The 13,517-nt window shown below is 32.7% G+C and overlaps 1 protein-coding gene across 2 annotated transcripts in view; it reads right to left on the reverse strand.

Annotated features, from left to right (window-relative positions):
- The window catches only part of LOC135956513 (hexosaminidase D), a 117,086-nt gene that overhangs the window by 100,893 nt on the left and 2,676 nt on the right, over window positions 1–13,517 (reverse strand). Inside the window, exon 1 of one of the 2 annotated variants that reach the window (XM_065507052.1) lies at window positions 8,818–9,008. The exons of the other annotated variant lie outside the window; for it this stretch is intronic. The gene's annotated coding sequence lies outside the window, so the exon portion shown is untranslated. Of the gene's footprint in view, window positions 1–8,817; window positions 9,009–13,517 lie in introns of those variants that run through there. 2 annotated transcript variants of the gene reach the window in all.

Genomic DNA, 13,517 nt, shown 5'->3' on the forward strand with positions numbered 1-13,517 from the left:
AGAACAGAACTAGAACAGAACTAGAACAGAACTAGAACAGAACTAGAACAGAACTAGAACAGAACTAGAACAGAACTAGAACAGAACTAGAACAGAACTAGAACAGAACTAGAACAGAACTAGAACAGAACTAGAACAGAACTAGAACAGAACTAGAACAGAACTAGAACAGAACTAGAACAGAACTAGAACAGAACTAGAACAGAACTAGAACAGAACTAGAACAGAACTAGAACTAGAACAGAACTAGAACAGAACTAGAACAGAACTAGAACAGAACTAGAACAGAACTAGAACAGAACTAGAACAGAACTAGAACAGAACTAGAACAGAACTAGAACAGAACTAGAACAGAACTAGAACAGAACTAGAACAGAACTAGAACAGAACTAGAACAGAACTAGAACAGAACTAGAACAGAACTAGAACAGAACTAGAACAGAACTAGAACAGAACTAGAACAGAACTAGAACAGAACTAGAACAGAACTAGAACAGAACTAGAACAGAACTAGAACAGAACTAGAACAGAACTAGAACAGAACTAGAACAGAACTAGAACAGAACTAGAACAGAACTAGAACAGAACTAGAACAGAACTAGAACAGAACTAGAACAGAACTAGAACAGAACTAGAACAGAACTAGAACAGAACTAGAACAGAACTAGAACAGAACTAGAACAGAACTAGAACAGAACTAGAACAGAACTAGAACAGAACTAGAACAGAACTAGAACAGAACTAGAACAGAACTAGAACAGAACTAGAACAGAACTAGAACAGAACTAGAACAGAACTAGAACAGAACTGGAACAGAACTGGAACAGAACTAGAACAGAACTAGAACAGAACTAGAACAGAACTAGAACAGAACTAGAACAGAACTAGAACAGAACTAGAACAGAACTAGAACAGAACTAGAACAGAACTAGAACAGAACTAGAACAGAACTAGAACAGAACTAGAACAGAACTAGAACAGAACTAGAACAGAACTAGAACAGAACTAGAACAGAACTAGAACAGAACTAGAACAGAACTAGAACAGAACTAGAACAGAACTAGAACAGAACTGGAACAGAACTGGAACAGAACTAGAACAGAACTAGAACAGAACTAGAACAGAACTAGAACAGAACTAGAACAGAACTAGAACAGAACTAGAACAGAACTAGAACAGAACTAGAACAGAACTAGAACAGAACTAGAACAGAACTAGAACAGAACTAGAACAGAACTAGAACAGAACTAGAACAGAACTAGAACAGAACTAGAACAGAACTAGAACAGAACTAGAACAGAACTAGAACAGAACTAGAACAGAACTAGAACAGAACTAGAACAGAACTAGAACAGAACTGGAACAGAACTGGAACAGAACTAGAACAGAACTAGAACAGAACTAGAACAGAACTAGAACAGAACAGAACTAGAACAGAACTAGAACAGAACTAGAACAGAACTAGAACAGAACTAGAACAGAACTAGAACAGAACTAGAACAGAACTAGAACAGAACTAGAACAGAACTAGAACAGAACTAGAACAGAACTAGAACAGAACTAGAACAGAACTAGAACAGAACTAGAACAGAACTAGAACAGAACTAGAACAGAACTAGAACAGAACTAGAACAGAACTAGAACAGAACTAGAACAGAACTATAAATTTCATATCCTCAAGAAGAGCAAGCTGGATAGATTGGAAGAAGATGAAGAAATGTCTTCGAGAGCTCAGCTGTCGTCTCATTGTATCATACGAGCAACTACAGGAACAGAAGTAGAACTAGAACAGAATCTCAACCAGAAACTCAACTAGAATCACAACTATAATCTCAATTAAAACCTCAACTAGATTATCGATAAGAATCTCAACCAGAATCTCAACTAGAATCTCAACTAAAACCTGAAGTAGAATCAAATCTAGAAACTTAACCAGAGTCTCTACTAGATTCTGAAGAATCAAAACTAGAACATGAAATCGAAACTTAAGTAGAGCCTCAACTACAATCTCAACTGGAATCTCATTCAGAATCTGAACTAGAATATGAACTAGAATCTCAACTAAAATCTCAACCAGAAACTCAACTAGAATCACAACTAGAATCTCAACTAAAACCTCAATTAGAATCTCGATAAGAATTTCAACTAGAATCTCAACTAAAACCTCAATTAGAATCTCAACCAGAATCTCAACTAGAATCTCAACTAGAATCACAACTAGAAGCTCAACTAAAACCTCAATTAGAATCTCAAATTTAATCCGATCTATTGGGTGTAAAAAATGCGGAATTTTTTAAAATTGTTAGCTTTTATTTTGAAACATTTGTACCATATAAATTTATTCAAAGTATTGGCCATTGTTAGGTAAGACCTTTTCCCATCTTTCTCATCCTTTGAGGCCAAGAATGAATCAAGCCAGAGAGTGTTCTTCATAAATCAAAAGAAATAGAGTCTGCACTTTAAAGCGGGTAAGGCAAAACTACCCAACAACTTTTAACTGGTATTGCAACATGCGGCCGAGCTTTGCCATGATGGAATATTAAGGTTTCATGTCTGGCCTCATATTCTAAGCGTTTTTCGGCCTATGCTTGCTTAAAACGAATCAGTTGCGGTCAGTACAGGTTCTCTGTAATGGTCTGGTCAGATTTCAGCAGCTCATAATAGATAGGACATTTTTGATCCCACCAAATACAGAGAATTACCCTAGCTCCAATGAATATTTGCCTTTAGTGTCAATTCGTCTGGTTGGCCGGGCTTTACATATGATCTCTTACGATTCGGGTTATTATAAAGGATTAATTTTTCATCACAAGTCATGATTCCATGCAAAAATAATTTTCTTTTATAGCGTTCAAACATTATTACGGATAAATCGTCTTTCAACCTATCTCAGCTTCAATTCGTATTGTACACAAATTCCCTACTTTTGGGTGAATCCTGCAGCTTGCAAACGTTTTGCAATTGCTGCTTGAGTAGCACCCAATGATTTTGGCAAGGTCTTGTTGAGGTTTACAACAAGAGCAATTCTGGGTCTTCCAACATGTTTGGCTGGCCTGGGCGATTTTTATCTTACGTGTCAAAATCACCACTTCTGAACCGAACAAACCATCTCTCTCACATTGAAACCGATGGAACACATTCACCATGGGTGGCAATCGGTGTGCTTCAGCGGCACTTTTTTTCAAATTAAAGAACTAAAACAAAACTGGTACAAAATTCGACATTTTTGATACAAAAAAAAAAACGTTGTTTACATTATAATGTTCAATAAATGACAGATATGTACTAGGGTATTCGAATTATTCGATTTTTCTCTTGTTCGAATAAAACGAATAAGAGATTTTAACTTGTTCGAATAATTCGATCACACGTTTAAAATTAATCGAATTATTCGAATAATTTAAATTTTTTTAAAAAAGTAAAGAATGAAGTTTTGATGTTGGTTTTTTAATATTTTATTGATAAAGAAAAACAAAAAAATACGTTAAAGTTAAAAATTCAAGTATTGATTATGTTAAAAAACATTCGAAAACAAAGTCCGTCATTAAATTTTCAACAGAAATATTCTGATCTGATCCCGAACAATCTACAAAACAATTGACTAGCAAACCATTTAGTTTCCGTTTTGGAGCTATGCTTTAAAAAATTTGAGCTAGTTGGACATGATCCTGAATTCAAATACAATATAAACGTATTAAGAACTTTTTTATGTCGTTCATTAATTCGGGGTTTAAATTGAGTAACTAGTTCTTTAGTAAATTAATTATTCACTATTTCTAAATTATTTATAACAAATTGTATTATACATCAAGCTCTATCAACGTTGCCGAATCTTTGCTTAATAAAGTGGTCTTGGGGAATTACACACTAAAGGGAATCAGTCCAAAGTTTGATATCATTGTCAGTGAACGTGGCTAATTTGAAGTCAGTCAAAGATGTTCAAAATCATGTATATGACAATCTCTTGCAACAAAACGTTAGTTTGCAATATTTGTGTTTATCATTCGATTTATTAAATATTTTGCAACACTTACGTACGCGGTTAATAGTATCACTTATATACATATATTTTAAGATCATGGCCTTCATCTATTTCAATGTAATCATTATAAATGTCATCCTTAATATAACTTTCGACGACCGTTTCAAAATCACATTCTCCATCACATTCAACTCCACTTTAATCTAAGTTAATATTTTGATTATTAATTGCGATTATTCTAATATTACAAATATTTTATTCCGTACCATTTATTTTCATTGGTTCAAGTCCTAAGTTAAAAATTTTGAAAGATTTGTTTTTAGAATTGTAACTTATTGCAGTAATATTTATACATTTATAGAAGGAGCTGTCGGAACATTCACCTACAGTGATCAAAAGTCCCTTTGTCTGTAGTTATTTGTCGAATTTCAGAAACAATACAATTGTTGTGAGTCATTATTACTTATTTAAATTTGAAATTATGAAAAATTTTAAGCAATTTAATAAATTTAAATACATATGAACATTTATTCGTTTTATTCGATTATTCTACATAAAATTGTTCGGTTTATTCGTTATTCGAAAATGGCCATTTTTAAATTGTTCGAATAATTATTCGTAAGAAATTATTCGATTAATCGAACGATCATTAGTCGAATGAATACCCTAATATGTACCCTTCAAAATGACATAAAAGTTATTCAAATTGCAAATCCCGCATTTTTAAGTCATACACCCAATACAATTTCATCTATAATATCAACTAGAATCTGAACTTGAAATGAACTAGAATCTAAACTAGAATCGGAATTAGAATCCGAACTAGAAACTCAATTAGAATCAGAATTAGAATCTGAACTAGAACTGATTATAACTGAATATATCCCAAAAAGGACAATAACTAATTTTGGGTACAATTCTGAATATTTATTATGCCACTCTGATTGGGAGTAAGTATTCAAAGTTGGTGTGTTTGTAAGTGGCCAAAATAAAAGCATTATTCTGTCATGTACAAGAAGTACAAGTAAAACTAAGAGATGCCCGATTCAACCCAAAACCGAAAATACAAAAACACACACACACACACATCCATAGTTAAATATTTATGTATAAAAATGAAAACAAAGCAGAACAAAAAAAAATAAGAGAAATAATAGAGAAAACACTTGAGGCAATAATAAAAATAAGTGTTTTGTAGCCTCGAAGATAAAATAAGTTGGAAAAATAATAAAATGTAGACAGACAACAGCAGCAGCAACAATAACAATAACACAAAATATGGTAAATATTTAAAAATCATATAATTAAATTGGATGAATTAAATAAAGAGTAAATGCTGTCCAAAATAAAATTAAAAGAAAAAACATAAACTATATTTCTACTACAAAGAAATATTTATGCAAATGTCTGAATAGTTTATGCATTCATATTAAATTTACTTCCTTCCTTATTTCTGTCTTCACATTTTGGATTAAATTTAATTAAAAAATAATGTTCTCCTAGAGAACAACAACACAATAGATGCAGAAACAGTTCAGTTATATTTTGCCAACATCATCTTAAGGATTCTAAGTACATAATCATTTTTGAAATTCTTAATCTGAAAATGTTCCTTTCCTCTTTTTTTTTTGTTGCTGTTTATAAAAAATTAAAGATTTTAATTTGTTGAATTGTTAAAAAGTTTTTTTTATATATCTCTGGCTCACCGCTTAAAAGATTCGGTGCTGCTGACAAAGCATACCGCAGTTAGTTAAAGTTTTCTTCTTTCAACAACAAATATTTTCAAAAATACTTGCTTTCTGCGCCAACCTTAAGAAACGAAACTAATTATGGAGGTTTGCAAAAAGTAATTAAACTTATTTTCGTTTCCGCTCACACCCAACAAAGAAACACATTTTTCTACATTTTACAGCTGATAAATAAACCCAAGAAATACAAGATACACAACAAAAACATAAACAAGATTACATACAAAAATACATCAAGAAAAGTAGCGTAAATACAGCCAAGGTAAGGGTAACGAAACACTACTCGAGCGAGTAACAAGTAGACCGTTACGAACTGCACAACCGGGTCGAAATTAAATAAAGAAATGAATACGTGTAAGAGGGAATAAACGAAAACTTAATTGTCAGTGTCATATTAAACGTATAAATGCAATGAGAACGACATACAGGTATTTGAATCCAAAGTTCAGTACAAATTTTTAGTCATAATTCTGTTTTAGTTCTTGTTGAAATTCTAGTTCCACTCCTAGTTCAGATTCTGGTGGAGGTTCTAGTTCAGAGTCTAGTTGAGATTCTAGACGAGATTCCAGTTGAGATTCTAGTTGAGTTTTTAGTTGAGATTCTAGTTCAAATCTAGTTCAGAGTCTAGTTGATATTCTAGTTCAGAGTCTAGTTCAGATTCTAGTTCAGAGTCTAGTTGAGATTCTAGATGAGAATCTAGTTGAGATTCTAGTTGAGATTCTAGTTGAGATTCTAGTAGAGATTCTGGTTCTGATTCTAGTTGAGATTATAATTGAGATTCCAGTGGAGATTCTCGTTCAGTTTCTAGTAGATATTCTAGTCAAGATTTTAGGGGAGGTTTTAATTAAGATTCTGGGTGAGATTCTGGTTGAGATTCTAGTTGAGATTCTAGCTCAGTTCTAGTTCAGTTCTAGTTCAGTTCTAGTTCAGTTCTAGTTCAGTTCTAGTTCAGTTCTAGTTCAGCTCTAGTTCAGTTCTAGTTCAGTTCTAGTTCAGTTCTAGTTCAGTTCTAGTTCAGTTCTAGTTCAGTTCTAGTTCAGTTCTAGTTCAGTTCTAGTTCAGTTCTAGTTCAGTTCTAGTTCAGTTCTAGTTCAGTTCTAGTTCAGTTCTAGTTCAGTTCTAGTTCAGTTCTAGTTCAGTTCTAGTTCAGTTCTAGTTCAGCTCTAGTTCAGTTCTAGTTCAGTTCTAGTTCAGTTCTAGTTCAGTTCTAGTTCAGTTCTAGTTCAGTTCTAGTTCAGTTCTAGTTCAGTTCTAGTTCAGTTCTAGTTCAGTTCTAGTTCAGTTCTAGTTCAGTTCTAGTTCAGTTCTAGTTCAGTTCTAGTTCAGTTCTAGTTCAGTTCTAGTTCAGTTCTAGTTCAGTTCTAGTTCAGTTCTAGTTCAGTTCTAGTTCAGTTCTAGTTCAGTTCTAGTTCAGTTCTAGTTCAGTTCTAGTTCAGTTCTAGTTCAGTTCTAGTTCAGTTCTAGTTCAGTTCTAGTTCAGTTCTAGTTCAGTTCTAGTTCAGTTCTAGTTCAGTTCTAGTTCAGTTCTAGTTCAGTTCTAGTTCAGTTCTAGTTCAGTTCTAGTTCAGTTCTAGTTCAGTTCTAGTTCAGTTCTAGTTCAGTTCTAGTTCAGTTCTAGTTCAGTTCTAGTTCAGTTCTAGTTCAGTTCTAGTTCAGTTCTAGTTCAGTTCTAGTTCAGTTCTAGTTCAGTTCTAGTTCAGTTCTAGTTCAGTTCTAGTTCAGTTCTAGTTCAGTTCTAGTTCAGTTCTAGTTCAGTTCTAGTTCAGTTCTAGTTCAGTTCTAGTTGAGATTCTAATTGAGATTCTAGTTGAGATTCTAGTTGAGATTCTAGTTGAGATTCTAGTTGAGATTCTAGTTGAAATTCTACTTGAGATTCTTGTTGAGATTCTGGTTGCGATTCTAGTTGAGATTCTAGTTGAGATTCTAGTTGAGATTCTGGTTGCGATTCTAGTTGAAATTCTAATTGAGATTCTTGTTGATATTCTACTTGAGATTCTTGTTGAGATTCTAATGGAGATTCTAGTTGAGATTCTAGTTAAGATTCTGGTTGAGATTCTAGTTGAGATTCTGGTTGAGATTCTGATTGAGATTCTAGTTAAGATTCTAATTGAGATTCTAGTTGAAATTCTACTTGAGATTCTTGTTGAAATTCTACTTGATATTCTTGTTGAGATTCTAGTTGAGATTCTAGTTAAGATTCTAGTTGAGATTCTAATGGAGATTCTAGTTGAGATTCTAGTTGAGATTCTGGTTCAGATTCTACTTGAGATTCTAATTGAGATTCTAGTTAAGATTCTGGTTGAAATTCTAATTGAGATTCTAGTTGTGATTCTAATGGAGATTCTAGTTGAGATTCTAGTTGAGATTCTAGTTGAGATTCTGGTTCAGATTCTACTTGAGATTCTAATTGAGATTCTAGTTAAGATTCTAGTTGAGATTCTAATTGAGATTCTAGTTGAAATTCTACTTGAGATTCTTGTTGAAATTCTACTTGATATTCTTGTTGAGATTCTAGTTGAGATTCTAGTTAAGATTCTAGTTGAGATTCTAATGGAGATTCTAGTTGAGATTCTAGTTGAGATTCTGGTTCAGATTCTACTTGAGATTCTAATTGAGATTCTAGTTAAGATTCTGGTTGAAATTCTAATTGAGATTCTAGTTGTGATTCTAATGGAGATTCTAGTTGAGATTCTAGTTGAGATTCTAGTTGAGATTCTGGTTGAGATTCTAGTTGAGATTCTAGTTAATATTCTGGTTCAGATTCTAGTTAAGATTCTAATTGAGATTCTACTTGAGGTTCTAGTCGAGATTCTAGTTGAGATTCTAATTGAGATTCTAAGTAAGATTCTGGTTAAGATTCCAGTTGAGATTCTTGTAAAGATTCCATTTCACAACCTTGTTCTGATTTACGATCAAATTCCAGTTCAGTCTACATCAATGCGTATGATTTGATTAATATATAATGTCGGTTTGTCATCCCCAATGCGTATGATTAATATTTTTATTTAATGAAAAATATTGAAATCACTCATACGCTAACGTTATATTTACATACATTATTTTATTTAATTGTTTAATTTCACTTACTTTGTTTAATTTTTCAACTTTAATCCAGTAATATTTCAACGTTGATTTGCTCTAATTAGTTAAATTTATATTCATTGACTTAATGACATTCAGTATTTTTTTTAATGATGATCACATTATTATATTTCATTCATTCATTTACATATATTCGAATACATTCGAGTAATTTAATGTTTTCAAATAAAACTTTCACAAAATCTTTTTAAACACTGTAGAAAGATAAACACAAACATTTTTTTATTTTTATTTTTTATTTATTTCTCTTTTTTAATTTTCTGTCTGTAAACAAAACAAATTGAAAGTAGAGGAAGGAGGGGATGGAGGAAAACAAACGACTTTTTGCACAAAAAGGCGCTTAATTACCATTAAGTGTTTATTCCCCTTGACTTCACAAACCAATGGTAATTTTTGTTTCAGCTATGGCTCTACTTAAATGCCTTGATGATGTTGTTGTTGTTGTTTTTGTTTTTGTTGCTCCACTTCAACAGCATTTAAGTGATGATGTCCGTTTTAAAAACGAAATGAAAAATATAAACCAACAACAACAACAACAAAATATCAACATCAGCTCAGCTCAGCAGAACACAAACAAGAACATTCGTTTCAAGCAAAAACAAACAAGCTTCAGAAAAAAAAACAGAAACAAAAAAAGTTAAAGCAAATTTACAAACAAATAAACGCGCGCAATTTTAATTATACGAACATCTCACATAAAATACGATAAAACATTGTTGTTGTTGTCCTATGCAACAACTACAATAACAATAACAAATACACTTATACTATAAACGGATGTACACGCACAAACACACACACACTCGAACACACATCAATTGTAACGGTATTAAAAGAATGGCCAGCAAATCTACCACACGCACTCACTCACTCACACAAACCAACAAATGAACGAATGAACGAACCAAAGAACGGAACCACTTTAAAATTTAACAAAATTCTTGTTTTACCGTTGCTTCGCCCATCAAAATTTCGAAAACTATTTACCGTTTTAACTATTTTCTGTTGCTTGCTATTTTTATTTCTAGAATTCGCGCTAATTTCGAAGACCCAGCATCCCAGTTTGGAATGACGATAATAACTGAACTGTTTGGCCAAATGTTAAACTTTTGCAAGGGATAAAAATACCAAAGAAGTTGTTGCTGAAAACTGAAAGTTCATATGCAACATGTTGTATCAAACATTAGTGTTGGTTGGAAAATTAGGGAGCATCACAGATGCTGATAGCATTTAGTACTAATATAGTTTTCATTCAGATGTAGTTCCTTTCTAGTTCAGTTTCTATTTCTGATTCTAGTTGAGATTCCAGTTGAGAATCAGGTCAGATTCTCAATGAGATCCTAGTTGATATTGTAGTTAAAACTCTAGTTCAGTTTCGATTTCATATTCTAGTTTTGATTCTTCAGACTATAGTTGAAACTCTGGTTGAGTTTCTAGTTTTGACTCTACTTCAGGTTTTAGTTGAGATTCTAGTTGAGATTCTAGTTGAGATTCTGGTTGAGATTCTAGTTGGGATTCTGATTGAGATTCTGGTTGAGATTCTATTTGAGATTCTAGTTGAGATTCTGGTTCAGATTCTGGTTGAGATTCTATTTGAGATTCTACTTGGGATTCTGGTTGAGATTCTTGTTGAGATTCTAGTTGGGATTCCAGTAGGGATTCTAGTTGAAATTCTAGTTGAGATTCTGGTTGAGGTTCTAGTTAGAGTTCTGGTTGAGATTCTAGTTCAGATTCTAATAAAGATTCCAGTTGAAATTCTAGTTGAGATTCTGCTTGAGATTCCAGTTAAGATTCTAGTTGAGATTGTATTTGAGATTCTATTTGAGATTCTAGTTAAGATTCTGGTTCAGATGCTAGTTGTGATTCTAGTTGAGATTCTAGTTAGAGTTCTGGTTGAGATTCTAGTTCAGATTCTAATAGAATTCCAGTTGAGATTCTAGTTGAGATTCTGCTTGAGATTCCAGTTAAGATTTTATTTGAGATTCTAGTTGTGATTCTAGTTGAGATTCTGGTTGGGATTCTGGTTAAGAATATAGGTCAGATTCTAGATAAGATTCCAGTTCTGATTCTATTTGAGATTATAGTTCAGATATATTCTAATATATTCTTATTGAGATTCTAATTGAAACTTTAGTTCTGTTCTAGTTCTGTTCTAGTTCTGTTCTAGTTCTGTTCTAGTTCTGTTCTAGTTCTGTTCTAGTTCTGTTCTAGTTCTGTTCTAGTTCTGTTCTAGTTCTGTTCTAGTTCTGTTCTAGTTCTGTTCTAGTTCTGTTCTAGTTCTGTTCTAGTTCTGTTCTAGTTCTGTTCTAGTTCTGTTCTAGTTCTGTTCTAGTTCTGTTCTAGTTCTGTTCTAGTTCTGTTCTAGTTCTGTTCTAGTTCTGTTCTAGTTCTGTTCTAGTTCTGTTCTAGTTCTGTTCTAGTTCTGTTCTAGTTCTGTTCTAGTTCTGTTCTAGTTCTGTTCTAGTTCTGTTCTAGTTCTGTTCTAGTTCTGTTCTAGTTCTGTTCTAGTTCTGTTCTAGTTCTGTTCTAGTTCTGTTCTAGTTCTAGTTCTGTTCTAGTTCTGTTCTAGTTCTGTTCTAGTTCTGTTCTAGTTCTAGTTCTGTTCTAGTTCTGTTCTAGTTCTGTTCTAGTTCTGTTCTAGTTCTGCTATCAAAGTACTTTATGGTATTTAGTTCGTCCCCTTGTTATCATCAGTTATGTTGGAATCCAACCTGTTTCCGCATGAGTTGCATGTCTAACACTACACCAGCTTTTTTACACATTCAGCATTTCATCGGTATGAGGATGGTTGTGTTAAAGAAAAGTCTGTGCCCAGAATCCAGTGATGAATCCTCCGCACTGCCCCAAGTGTGTGTAGGTGTGTGTATCGATAAGAGTGAGTATGTTCGAGTATGATGAAAAGCGGATTTAAATGTTACTTATTTTACCAGTAGCATTTTTTTCCTTTTTTTTGTTCCTTTTTGGTTGTTTGTACTTTCAGGTATTCACGGAAATCTAGTCTTGCGTTAAGTTTGCCAAATAATAAAAAAAAGGCACTTGATTGTATGTGTAATTTTTGTTTTCCTGCTCTTACGCCAGAATTGTTGCTCACAGAAATCACGTGTTTGAGTAACGTTAAAGATTTTGAAAGAACACAGATTAGGTTGATAATTTATGTTCGACATGCAGCTCCTTTATTTATTTAAACGAGAATTGCAGTTGCAAATGCAAACTAATCTAATTTAAGATGAAAACTACTGCTTTGAGTTATTTTGTAGTGTTAAATGAATTTTACTTAATTTTTATTTTTTTTTTTTTTTGGTTTTTTGGACAAGGAATCAAGGGAGCACAGCTGGCATTAGCTGGTCTCTAAGAAGCCTTTCAAACGAGATTAAATATATGGTGTTGAGTGGTGATGCTGCCCTTGTAGCTGGAACAATAAAACTGAGATGAAATGAAACACAAATTTATAATGAAACACCAGAGGGTGTTTACGTGTTGATTGCAGTTTGTAGCAAGAAATCTGTGTTAAATGTTAGAAGGAAAATTCACAAATTCACAAATATATGCAAACATACTTATAGATGTACAAGTATCTATGCATGAAGTACTAGTCGTAAAACAAGTAGTGTAGAGCAGTGTAGGAGATCTCTTCAAAGTATTGTTAGGGGATTACAAAAATTGTGTTTTTGAATGTTACAATCTGCTGCACTTGGTCACACACACACATTGTTAAAACAAAGAGGTTGTGAAACTTAGGATTTTACTGGGGATTTACATGGCAAATCTGTCTTGTTGTTGAAAAGAATCCAAAAAAAAAACAAAATAATAATTGTGCCAACACATGTGGCTAAAGACCGCAATTATATGTTTTACAATTAGTTTGTGTAGTACTCGTAACATAAATGAGGCAAGTGTGTGTCAAAGTGCCTCTGCTCTTGCAGAGACTAATTAGCCTACTTAGAAATAATTTACAAAAAAATTCCATGTCTAAACAATACTGAGGGACTGAGGAGCTACAGCTTAAAGTATAAATTTTTGTGGTAATAGTAGTTTTAGATAATAGAAATTGTTCGCTTCAAACGAATCGGCTGCGTTCGGTATAGGTTCCCCGAGATTGCCTGGCCAAATTTTAGTCACTAATAATAGATAGGACCTTTTTGGTTACACCATTCTTCAACATGCCGCTCTTTTTTCAAATTAAATAAGTAAAACAAAACTTCCCGCATATGACGCTTTATTGGTACAAAATTCGACCTATTCGAAGCAAAAACAAGAAAGAAAGTATGGTCGGTCAAGCCCGTGTAGGGTATAACAATTAAGAGAGCTGTGCCGAATCTTATATACCCTTCACCAAATTATACTTCAAAATACAAATTTTAAATATTTTTAGGTAAACAAATTTTGTTTTTCCAAAGTTGTTTTTTTTAATTTTTTGGAAAAAAAATTAATTTTTTTTTAAATTTAAAAAAAATATTTTTGTTTTTTAAATTTAATTTTTTTTCGTGAAAAAAAAATTCGGGTTAAAAATTATTTTTTTGGATTTTGACCCATTGTAGGTCCAATTTACTATGGTCTTATATACGTCGTTGCAAATATCTTTGAAATATCTATCATTAGATATCCATATTGTCTATATTAAAAAAATCGAAGTTGTCCAGGTTTTTTCCTCATATCGCAGCCATTTGTGGACCGATTTTGCTGAT

This window comes from Calliphora vicina, chromosome 1 (genome assembly GCF_958450345.1).
Source record: "Calliphora vicina chromosome 1, idCalVici1.1, whole genome shotgun sequence".
In the NCBI taxonomy this organism is placed as follows: Eukaryota; Metazoa; Arthropoda; class Insecta; order Diptera; family Calliphoridae; genus Calliphora; species Calliphora vicina.